Source organism: Chenopodium album, chromosome 22 (assembly GCF_948465745.1).
Source record: "Chenopodium album chromosome 22, dcCheAlbu1.1, whole genome shotgun sequence".
NCBI lineage: Eukaryota > Viridiplantae > Streptophyta > Magnoliopsida > Caryophyllales > Amaranthaceae > Chenopodium > Chenopodium album.
Window position 1 is genome coordinate 3915541 of NC_137855.1, and position 10524 is coordinate 3926064.

General features: G+C 38.4%; 1 pseudogene; it reads right to left on the reverse strand.

Moving 5' to 3' along the window:
* Positions 1-6064: 6064 nt before the first annotated feature.
* On the reverse strand, positions 6065-8142 carry LOC145605721 (uncharacterized; annotated as a pseudogene).
* Between the last annotated feature and the right edge of the window lie 2382 nt (positions 8143-10524).

Below are 10524 nucleotides of genomic sequence, written 5' to 3' on the forward strand. Positions count from 1 at the left end.
TCGGGTCAAATTAGGTCTCGGGTCAAATCAGGATCAGGCTAAGTCGGGTCAATCTAGCTTCAAATCAGGTTAAGGTTCAGGTCGGGTCAATATCAATTCAAGTTATAACAGGTCGTTCACCTTTTCGGATATAGGTCGGGTTCAATTCGAGTTAAAATCAGATCGGGTTCAATTTCAGGTTCGGGTTGTGTTGAGTCGGGTTTGGATGGGTTAACGAGATGGTACATACGGGTTTGGGTTAGTGTTGAGTCGGGTTCTGGTTCAAGTTCAATTCTAATAAATATCGATGTGGCCAAGTTCAACAATATAAATATGCCTTCCATTATTTGATCAAGCATCATCAAGATTTTATTAAACCTATATATGAGTAATAGACGACAAAAGTTATATAAGTTGAACAAAAGATTTTTTTAAATCGAATTGAGGGCTTACAAAATTATGCAAGTATATAAGCTGAATAAAAGGTATATAACATTTTATGACTCGGGTTCATGTTTAAATTGGGTCGAGTACTAGTTCAGGTTCGGATTGTTTTCGAGTCGAATTAAATCGGTTGACGGTTACTATCAGGTTGGGGGCAAGTACGTGTTCAGGTCATAAAGTATTGGATCAAATGGGTTTTCGGTTAAGATCAAGTAAGGTTACAGGTCACTAGTTTCACCCCATTGTTCGAGTACAGGCTAGGTTCAGATCTTTGTCCGTTACGGTTGGGTTATCGGGACGGGTTAGTTTTTGACAACTCTAGCTATAATCCACACTTTTTGAGGAAATTTTGAGGTTTCGGGGCCTGGTGGCAAAAAGTGTTGAGACCCTATGGGATATATCTCGGTGTCATATAATGCCGTTTGAAACCGTATATGATCATTATATGTTGTCATAAACGTACGTGGTAGGCTTGAGTTTACGAAATCAATGCAAATTGTGAACGGGTAAAATGACCGTTTAAGGGCATATTGGATGGTTCCACCGACCCAATTGGACACCCGGAGGGTATTAAAGACCATGGTAAACATCTCGACAATTTTTATTTCCGGACGAAAAAAGGCCAAAAAATTACAAAATTGAAGGCTACAATCCAAAATTTTTGAGGAAATTTTGAGGTTTAGTGGGTCCGGTAGCGAAAAGCTTTGAGACTCTAAGGGATACATCTCGGGGTCATATAATACCGTTTAAACCATATACAATATGATCATTATATGTTGTCATAAACGTCTGTGGTAGGCTTGAGTTTAGGAAATCGATGCAAGTTGCGAACGGGTAAAATGACCGTTTCAGGACATATTGGATGCTTCCACCGACCCAATTGGACTCCCGGAAGGTATTAGGGGCCATGGTAAAAATCCGGGCAATTTTTATTTCCACTGTTTTGAGGAATTTTGAGGTTTCAGGGCCCGGTGGCGAAAAACTTTGAAACCCTACGGGATACATCTCGGGGTCATATAATGCCGTTTGAAACCATATATGATCATTAAATGTTGTCATAAACGTTCGTGGTAGGCTTGAGTTTACAAAATCAATGTAAGTTGCGAACGCGTAAAATGACCGCTTAAGGGCATATTGGTTGGTTCTGACGACCCAATTGGACTCTTGGAGGGTATTAGGTACCTTGGTAAAATCATAGACAATTTTTATTTCCGGGCGAAAAATGGTCAAAAAAATACAAAATTGAAGGCTATAATCCACACTTTTTGAGGAATTTTGAGGTTTCGGGCCCAGTGGCGAAAAGCCTTGAAACCTTAAGGGATGCATCTCGGGGTCATATAATGTCGTTTGAAACCATATATAATCATTAAATATTGTCATAAATGCCCGTGGTAGGCTTGAGTTTACAAAATCAATGTAAGTTGCGAACGCATAAAATGACCGCTTAAATGCATATTGGTTGGTTCCACCGATCTAATTGGATTCTTGGAGGGTATTAGGGACAATGGTAATCATCTCAGCAATTTTTATTTTCGGGCGAAAAAAAAGTCAAAAAGTTATAAAATTGAAGGCTATAATTCACGTTTTTGAGGAAATCTTGAGGTTTAGGGCCCGGTGGCGAAAAGTGTTGAGACCATAGGTGATATATCTCAGTGTTAACTAATGTCGTTTGAAACTATATATGATTTTTATATATTGTCATAAACGTCCGTGGTAGGCTTGAAGTTACGAAATCATTACTAGTTGTGAACGGGTAAAATGACCGTTTAAGGGCCTATTTGAAGGTTCAACCGACCCAATCGGACTCTTGGAGGGTATTAGGGACCATGGTTAACATTTCGGCAATTTTTATTTCCATGCGGAAAAATGTCAAAAAAATACAAAATTGAAGGCTATATAATCCACGTTTTTTAGGAACTTTGAGGTTTCGGGACCTGGTGGCGAAGCCTTGAAACCCTATGGGATACATCTCGGGGTCATATAATGCCGTTTGAAATCATATATGATCTATCTATGTTGTCATAAACTTCCGTGGTAGGCTTGAGTTTACGAAATCATTATAAGTTGTGAACAGGTAAAATGACTGTTTAAGAGCATATTAGACGGTTCCACCGACCCAATTTGACTCCCAGAGGATATTAGGGACCTTGGTAACATTATTGGCAATGTTTATTTCCAGGCGAAAAAAGGTAAAAAAAAAATACAAAAATGAAGGCTATAATTCATGCTTTTTGAGGAATTTTGAGGTTTCGGGGCCCTGTGGCGAAAAGCCTTGAAACCTTAAGGGATGGGCCCCGAAACCTTAAAACCTTAAGGGATACATCTCGGGGTCATATAATGCCGTTTGAAACCATATATGATCATTAAATGTTGTCATAAACGTCCGTGGTAGGCTTGAGTTTACAAAATCAATGTAAGTTGCGAACACGTAAAATGACCGCTTAAGGGCATATTGGTTCTGCCGACTCAATTGGACTCTTGGAGGGTATTAGGGACGATGGTAATCTTCCCAGCAATTTTTATTTCCAGGCGAAAAAGGTAAAAAATTACAAAATTGAAGGTTATAATCCACGGTCTTTAAGGAAATTTTGATGTTTCAGGGCCCGGTGGCTAAAAGTGTTGAGACCCCAGGGGATATATCTCGGTGTCATATATTGCCGTTTGAAACCATGTATGATCATTATATGTTGTCATAAACGTCCGTGGTAGACTTGAGTTTACGAAATCACTACAAGTTGTGAACGGGTAAAATGACCGTTTCAGGGCCTATTGGATGGTTCCACCGACCCAATCGGACTCTTGGAGGGTATTAGGGACCATGGTTAACATTTCGGCAATTTTTATTTCCAGGCGAAAAAAGGTAATAAAAAAAAACACAAAATTGAAGGCTATATCCATGTTTTTTGAGGAATTTTGAGGTTTCGGGGTCCGGTGGCGAAAAGCCTTGAAACCCTACGTGATACATCTCGGGGTCATATAATGCCGTTTGAAACCATATATGATCAATATATGTTGTCATAAACTTCCGTGGTAGGTTTGACTTTACAAAATCATTACAAGTTGTGAACAGGTAAAATGACTGTTTAAGGGTATATTAGACGGTTCCACTGATTCAATTTGACTCCCGAAGGATATTAAAGACCTTGGTAACATTATCAACAATTTTTATTTCTGGGCGAAAAAAGATCAAAAAAATACAAAATTGAAGGCTATAATCCACGCTTTTTGAGGAATTTTGAGGTTTTGGGGTTTGGTGGCGAAAAGTCTTGATACCCTAAGGGATACATCTCGGGGTCATATAATGCCGTTTGAAACCATATATGAGCATTAAATGTTTTCATAAGCGTCCGTGATAGGCTTGAGTTTACGAAATCACTACAAGTTGTGAACGGGTAAAATGACCTTGTAAGGGCATATTCACCGACCCAATTTGACTCCCGGAGGATATTAGGGACCTTCATAACATTATCGGTAATTTTTATTTTAAGGCGAAAAAAGGTCAAAAAAATACAAAATTGAAGGCTATAATCCACGCTTTTTGAGGAATTTTGAGGTTTCGGGGCCCTGTGGTGAAAAGCCTTGAAACCTTATGGGATACATCTCGGGGTCATATAATGCCGTTTGAAACCATATATGATAATTAAATGTTGTCATAAACGTCCGTGGTAGGCTTGAGTTTACGAAATTATTTCAAGTTGTGAACGGGTAAAATAACAGTTTAAGGGCTTATTGGATGGTTCCACCGACCCAATTGGACTCTTGGAGGGTATAAGGGACCATGGTTAACATCTCAGCAATTTTTATTTACGGGCAGAAAAAGGTCAAAAAATTACAAAATTAAAGGCTATAATTTATGCTTTTGAGGAAATTTTGAGGTTTTGGGGTATGGTGGTGAAAAGCCTGGAAACCCTAAGGGATACATCTCGGGGTCATATAATGCCGTTTGAAACCATATATGATCATTATATGTTGTCATAAACATCCGTGGTAGGCTTGAGTTTACGGAATCGCTACAAGTTGTGAACGAGTAAAATGACCGTTTAAGGGTATATTAGATGGTTCCACCGACCCAATAGTACTTCCGGAGGGTATTAGAGATCATGGTAAACATCTTGGCAATTTTTAGTTCCGTCGAAAGAAGGTAAAAAAATTACAAAATTGAAGGCTATAATCCATGCTTTTTGAAGAAATTTTGAGGTTTCGGGGCCTGGTGGCGAAAAGCCTTGAGACCCTAAGGGATATATCTCGGGGTCATATAATTCCATTTGAAACCACATATAGTCATTATATGTTGTCGTAAATGTCCGTGGTAGACTTGATTTTACGAAATCACTTCAATTTGTGAACGGGTAAAATGACCATTTAAGGGCATATTGGATGGTTCCACTGACCTAATTGGAGTGTTGGAGGATATTAGGGACCATGGTAAACATCTCGGAAATTTTTATTTCCGGCGAAAAAACAGGTTAAAAAGATTACATAATTGAAGGCTATAATCCACGTTTTTTAAGTAAATTTGATCAGCTTTATCAAGATTTTATTATACCTATATATGAGTAATAGAGAACAAAAGGTATACAAGATGAATCGGATTGTGGGTTTACAAATTTGTACCAGTATATAAGTTGAACAAAAGGCATATAAATTTTATTAAACCTTCCATGACTCGGGTACAGGTTCTAATTGGGTCGAGTACTAGTTTGGGTACAGATTGTTGTTTGATCGGAGTAAATCGGTTGACGGTTACTCTCAGGTCGGGAGCAGGTTCAGGTTTAGGTCAAAAAGTATTGGATCAAATCGTTTGTCGTTTAACATATGGTGAGGTTCAGGTCGGGTTACAGGTCACTAGTTTCACCCCATTATCCGGATACAGGTTGTGTTCAGATCATTGCCGGTTCAAGTCGAGTTCTCGTGTCGGGTCAGTTTTTGACTGCTCTAGTAAGTGAGTATTAAGTCAGATATGGGGTTGTAATATCATCTCAGAAATTATAAATTTCAATCAAAGAACATCTTGACGATTGTCTTTGCATATCTAAAACAGAAATTCCCGGTTACAAAATTAGCCATGCACCATTAATGAAGGAAAATGAACATCAATCAAGATACACACTCGTAGAGTTGGGAAATTAATCCATTATGTACAACAAAATACATTTATGCCACAACACCAGAAAGCTGATGAATTCTGTACTGTCCTTTCCGACAGCAGCTTTGATCTGTATCAATTAGTTGCGTCTGCAACCACATGTGCTCAATCTATATATCTGATTCTCAACTGAAGAGGATCTAATTTGAAACTGCTTATCTCATCTCCTACACAACAGAAGAGAAACCTACAACCTAAAATCCCAACAATCCCAAAACATAAGGAACATAAAATGGACTGTTGGTATGGATTACAAACTGAAGGCAGAAACACAGAGAAGAAAGTCATGGTGGTCATCCCAGTTACTTGCATTCCCTCTTTCTTTGTGTTGCAAATCCACCAGTTTTGGTAATCATAATGTGAAATTGTGAATAGTTAAGACAAACAAAACATACACACATTCAAATATAACTCTAATATTCATATTCCTATCAAAATAAATAATATAACTCTAATATCTAACAGTTTAAAGGTCATTGGACATAAAGTGCTTGTCACAATAATTTTTCACTATAACTCTATAGGCCACAAATTTCATATTTGAGGTCATAGCTACATACAGGTACAGGAATTATATAGAAGAGTTCCTAGCTTCATTAGTACAATACTTCAAAAAGTGATAGAAATATAAATAAGAAACCTAAAGAACAGCTAGCTTTAAGTTAATTTGTAAGTTTTTGAAGTAGGTCCTTTCATGAGTCACTTAAGTTACCGGAAGGCAAAAGGCTAACAAACAACGAAAAAGTTTCAGCATCAGCTTCAAATCCTTTGCTCACCATAATGTCGCGATAGTAAAATGCATTTGACATGTCATTATTGTGAATATATCCCCGGATGATTGTATTATAAGTACAACCATTGGGAAAGCTACCATCTTCCTCCATCTTGCTTAGTAATTGAGCAGCTTCACCCATGAGCCCTTCCTTGCATAAGCCTTTAATCATTATAGTGTATGTTCTACAATTAGGTTGCAGACCGTTGGATACAAGATCAGAGAAGAATTTCGCTGCATCTTTTGATTACACAAGCTGTCCATAAGGATGTTGTAAGTGACAGTATCGGGCTTAATACCTTTATCTTCCATATCTTCAAGTAATGCCACTGCCTCATCAAGCTGTTTACTTTTACATAGGCCATCAAGCAATGAACTGTACGTGACAACATCAGGAGTAATTCCGTGAACTTGCATATCCGTGAACAACTGGCGTGCAAGTGTAAGTCTATTGGCTTTACACAAGCCATCAATAAGAGTGCAATAGGTTACAGCGGTCGGTGTTATCCCTTTCTGAAACATATTTTCTAATACAGTAAGAGCCTTGTCAATGTTTTTGCGTTTGACATATCCATTGATCATAGTACTAAAACTTACTAGATCAGGCTCACAACCTTTTTGGGCCATGATATCAAGTATCTTGTTTGCATCTCTCATCTGACCACGCAAACAATAACCATCAAGTAAGGCATTGTAAGTAATGATGTCAGGAGCTACACCTTTGTGAGTCATGAGCTGCATTGTGGCTTGTGCTTCCTCAACATTACCATCTTTACAAAACATGTCAACAAGCATGCGGTAGGTTGCAACATTAGGTGATATGTTGGTCTTTAACATCTCAGTCAACAAATCCTTAGCCTCTTCCCTGCATCCAGAATTGTAGTGGCCTCGAATCAAAGTATTATAGGTGACTACATCGGGTTGAATGCCCTCAGTTTTCAAAGCGGAGAAAAGGTCCATAGCTTGATGTAATAGCCTGTCCTTACAAAGACTATCAATAATAGTGTTGTATATGACAAGGTCAGGCTTACAATGACCAGTAGAACGCATTTTCTTAAACAAAGTGAGAGCACTATCATTGTCGCCGATTCTACAGAGGCCTTTAAAAATAGCACCATAGGTAACATTATTGGGTTGGAAGCCAAGTTTAACAATCTTATTCAACAATTGAGCAGCTTGAGGGAGCTTACCATTAATGATATAACCATTGATTAAGGTGTTAAAAGGTATAATAATTAGGGGGGTAACCAAGTTTAAGGGATTTAGCCATTAGAGAAAAACCGAAATCAACGCGGCCTAAATGACAGTAGCAATTGGCAAGAATACTCAACGAATGCAAATCAGGTGGAATACCCAGTAATTCAATGTTCCTGGAAAGAGAAATAATGGTGGAGTGAGGACGAAGGTGTTTCAATTTGGAAATGGCAGTGAAAAGCTGAGTGAAAACGATGAGAGAAGGAAGAGGACGTAAAGAAGTCAATTGATGGAAGAGAGAGAGTGGAAATTTAAGATCGGAAAACCCTAATTTGCAGTGATGTTTAACAGAATTGATAATCAAATGACGGTTTTCAGTAGCAGAAAAAGTTTGATAAGAGGAAAAACATCGGGAATGAAATTGAAAAGATGAATAGCAGAAAGAAAGAAGAGGAAGAAGGGCATAATTACCTTTACCGCCATGATGAAAGAACTCAAAGAAGGAAGAAGCAGCAGGTGTACATGTTATCTTCATTCCGAGTTTATTTTCTGTGTGTTTGGTACGAAAATCAAAATCTGAGAGAGTAAAGACTAAACAAGGATCATAGTTTCGTATCATGGTTCCTCTCTTCTTGGCAAGGTGTTCTGCTGTTCGCCTGTTCTAGGCTTAATGGCTCCGGGTTTTTTTTTTTTTTTTTTGAAAAATAAAATACGGGGAAAATTAGGAACGTCTTCTCACAAGACCGTAACCTAATTTGTCAAAAAGTAAAAAATAAGAGAATATGCTGTCCATAAACGGGTCAATATCTTGATGTGTCGGAGTAGAGTAACCCAGAGAAGCAACATAATCTGCTGCTCGATTTCCTTCGCGGTAATGTGGTGGGAGTCAAAAGCCACAAATGACTCGAGAATCTTGGTGACGTCGGCCAAGAGCAGCTGCAATTTCCAAGGGCAATTGAAATTTCCCTGCAAAATATTAATAACAGTTAGATTATCACCTTCAATAAAAATCCGGTTGGCAGTCTTGGTAGTTGGCACGTTTGAATTAGAGCTGTCAATTCGGGTATTCAAGTCGGGTTTGGGTCTGGTCAAATTAGGTCTCGGGTTAAATCAGGATCAGATTATGTCAGGTCAATCTAGCTTTAGATCAGATTCAGGTTCAGGTTGGGTCAATTTCAGTTCAAGTTATAACGGGTCGTTCACCTTTTCGGATATAGGTCGGGTTCAATTCGAGTTAAAATTAGATCGGGTTCAATTTCAGGTTTGAGTTGTGTTGAGTCGGGTTTGGATGGGTTAACAAGATGGTAAATTCGGGTTCGGGTTAGTGTTGAGTCGGGTTTTGGTTCAAGTTCAATTCTAATAAATATCGATGTGGCAAGTTGAACTATATAATTACGCCTTTCATAATATGATCAAGCATCATCAAGATTTTATTAAACCTATATACGAGTAATAGAGAACAAAAGATATATAAGCAGAACAAAAGATTTTATTAAATTGGATGGAGGGTTTACAGAATTATACCAGTGTATAAGCTGAATAAAAGGTATATAAGATTTTATTGAACCTTCCATGACTCGGGTCATGTTTTAATTGGGTTGGGTATTTCGGGTTCGAATTATTTTCGGGTCAGATTAAATCGGTTGACGGTTATTATCAGGTCAGGTGCAGGTTGAGGTTCAGGTCATAAAATATTGGATCAAGTCGGTTTTCGGTTAAGATTAGGTCAGGTTCAGGTCGGGTTACATGTCACTAGTTTCACCCTATTGTTCGAGTACACAGTGGGTTCATATCATTGTCGGTTAAGGTTGGGTTCTCGAGTCGGGTCATTTTTTTAACAGCTCTAATAATCCACACTTTTTGAGTAAATTTGAGGTTTCAGGGCCTAGTGGCAAAAAGTGTTGAGACCCTATGAGATATATCGGGTCATATAATGCTGTTTGAAACCATATATGATCATTATATATATGTTGTCATAAACATACGTGGTAGACTTGAGTTTACGAAATAACTGCAAGTTGTGAACGGGTAAAATGACCGTTTAAGAGCAAATTGGATGGTTCCACCGACCCAATTGGACACCCAGAGGGTATTAGGGACAATGGCAAACATCTCGGAAATTTTTATATCCGAGCGGAAAAAAGTCAAAAATTACAAAATTGAAAACTATAATCCACGCTTTTTGAGGAAATTTTGAGGTTTTGGGGCCCGGTAGCGAAAAGCCTTGAGACCCTAAAGGATACATCTCGGGATCATATAATGTCGTTTGTAACCATATATGATCATTATATGTTGTCATAAACGTCTGTGGTAGGCTTGAGTTTACGAAATCGGTACAAGTTGCGAACGGGTGAAATGTTTGTTTAAGGGCATATTAGATGGTTCCACCGACCCAATTGGGCTCTTGGAGGGTACTAGGGACCATGGTAATCATCTCAGCAATTTTTATTTACGGGCGAAAAAAAGGTCAAAAAATTACCAAATTAAAGGCTATAATCCACACTTTTTGAGGAATTTTTGAGGTTTGGGGCCCGGTGGCGGTGGCGAAAAACTTGAGACCCTAAGGGATAAATCTCGGGGTCATATAATGCCGTTTGAAACCATATATGATCATTATATGTTATCATAAACGTCCGTGGTAGGCTTTAGTTTACGAAATCACTACAAGTTGTGAACGAGTAAAGTGACCATTTAAGGGCATATTGGATGGTTCCACCGACCCAATTGGACTCCCGAAGGTTATTAGGGACCATGGTAAACATCTCGGCAAATTTTATTTCCGGGCGAAAAAAAGGTCAAAAAAATTACCAAATTGAAGGCTATAATCCACACTTTTTGAGGAAATTTTGAGGTTTTGGGGCCCGGTGGCGAAAAGCCTTGAGATTCTAACGGATACATCTCTGGATCATATAATTTCGTTTAAAATCATATATGATCGTTACATGTAGTCATAAACGTCCGTGGTAGGCTTGAGTTTACGAAATCACTG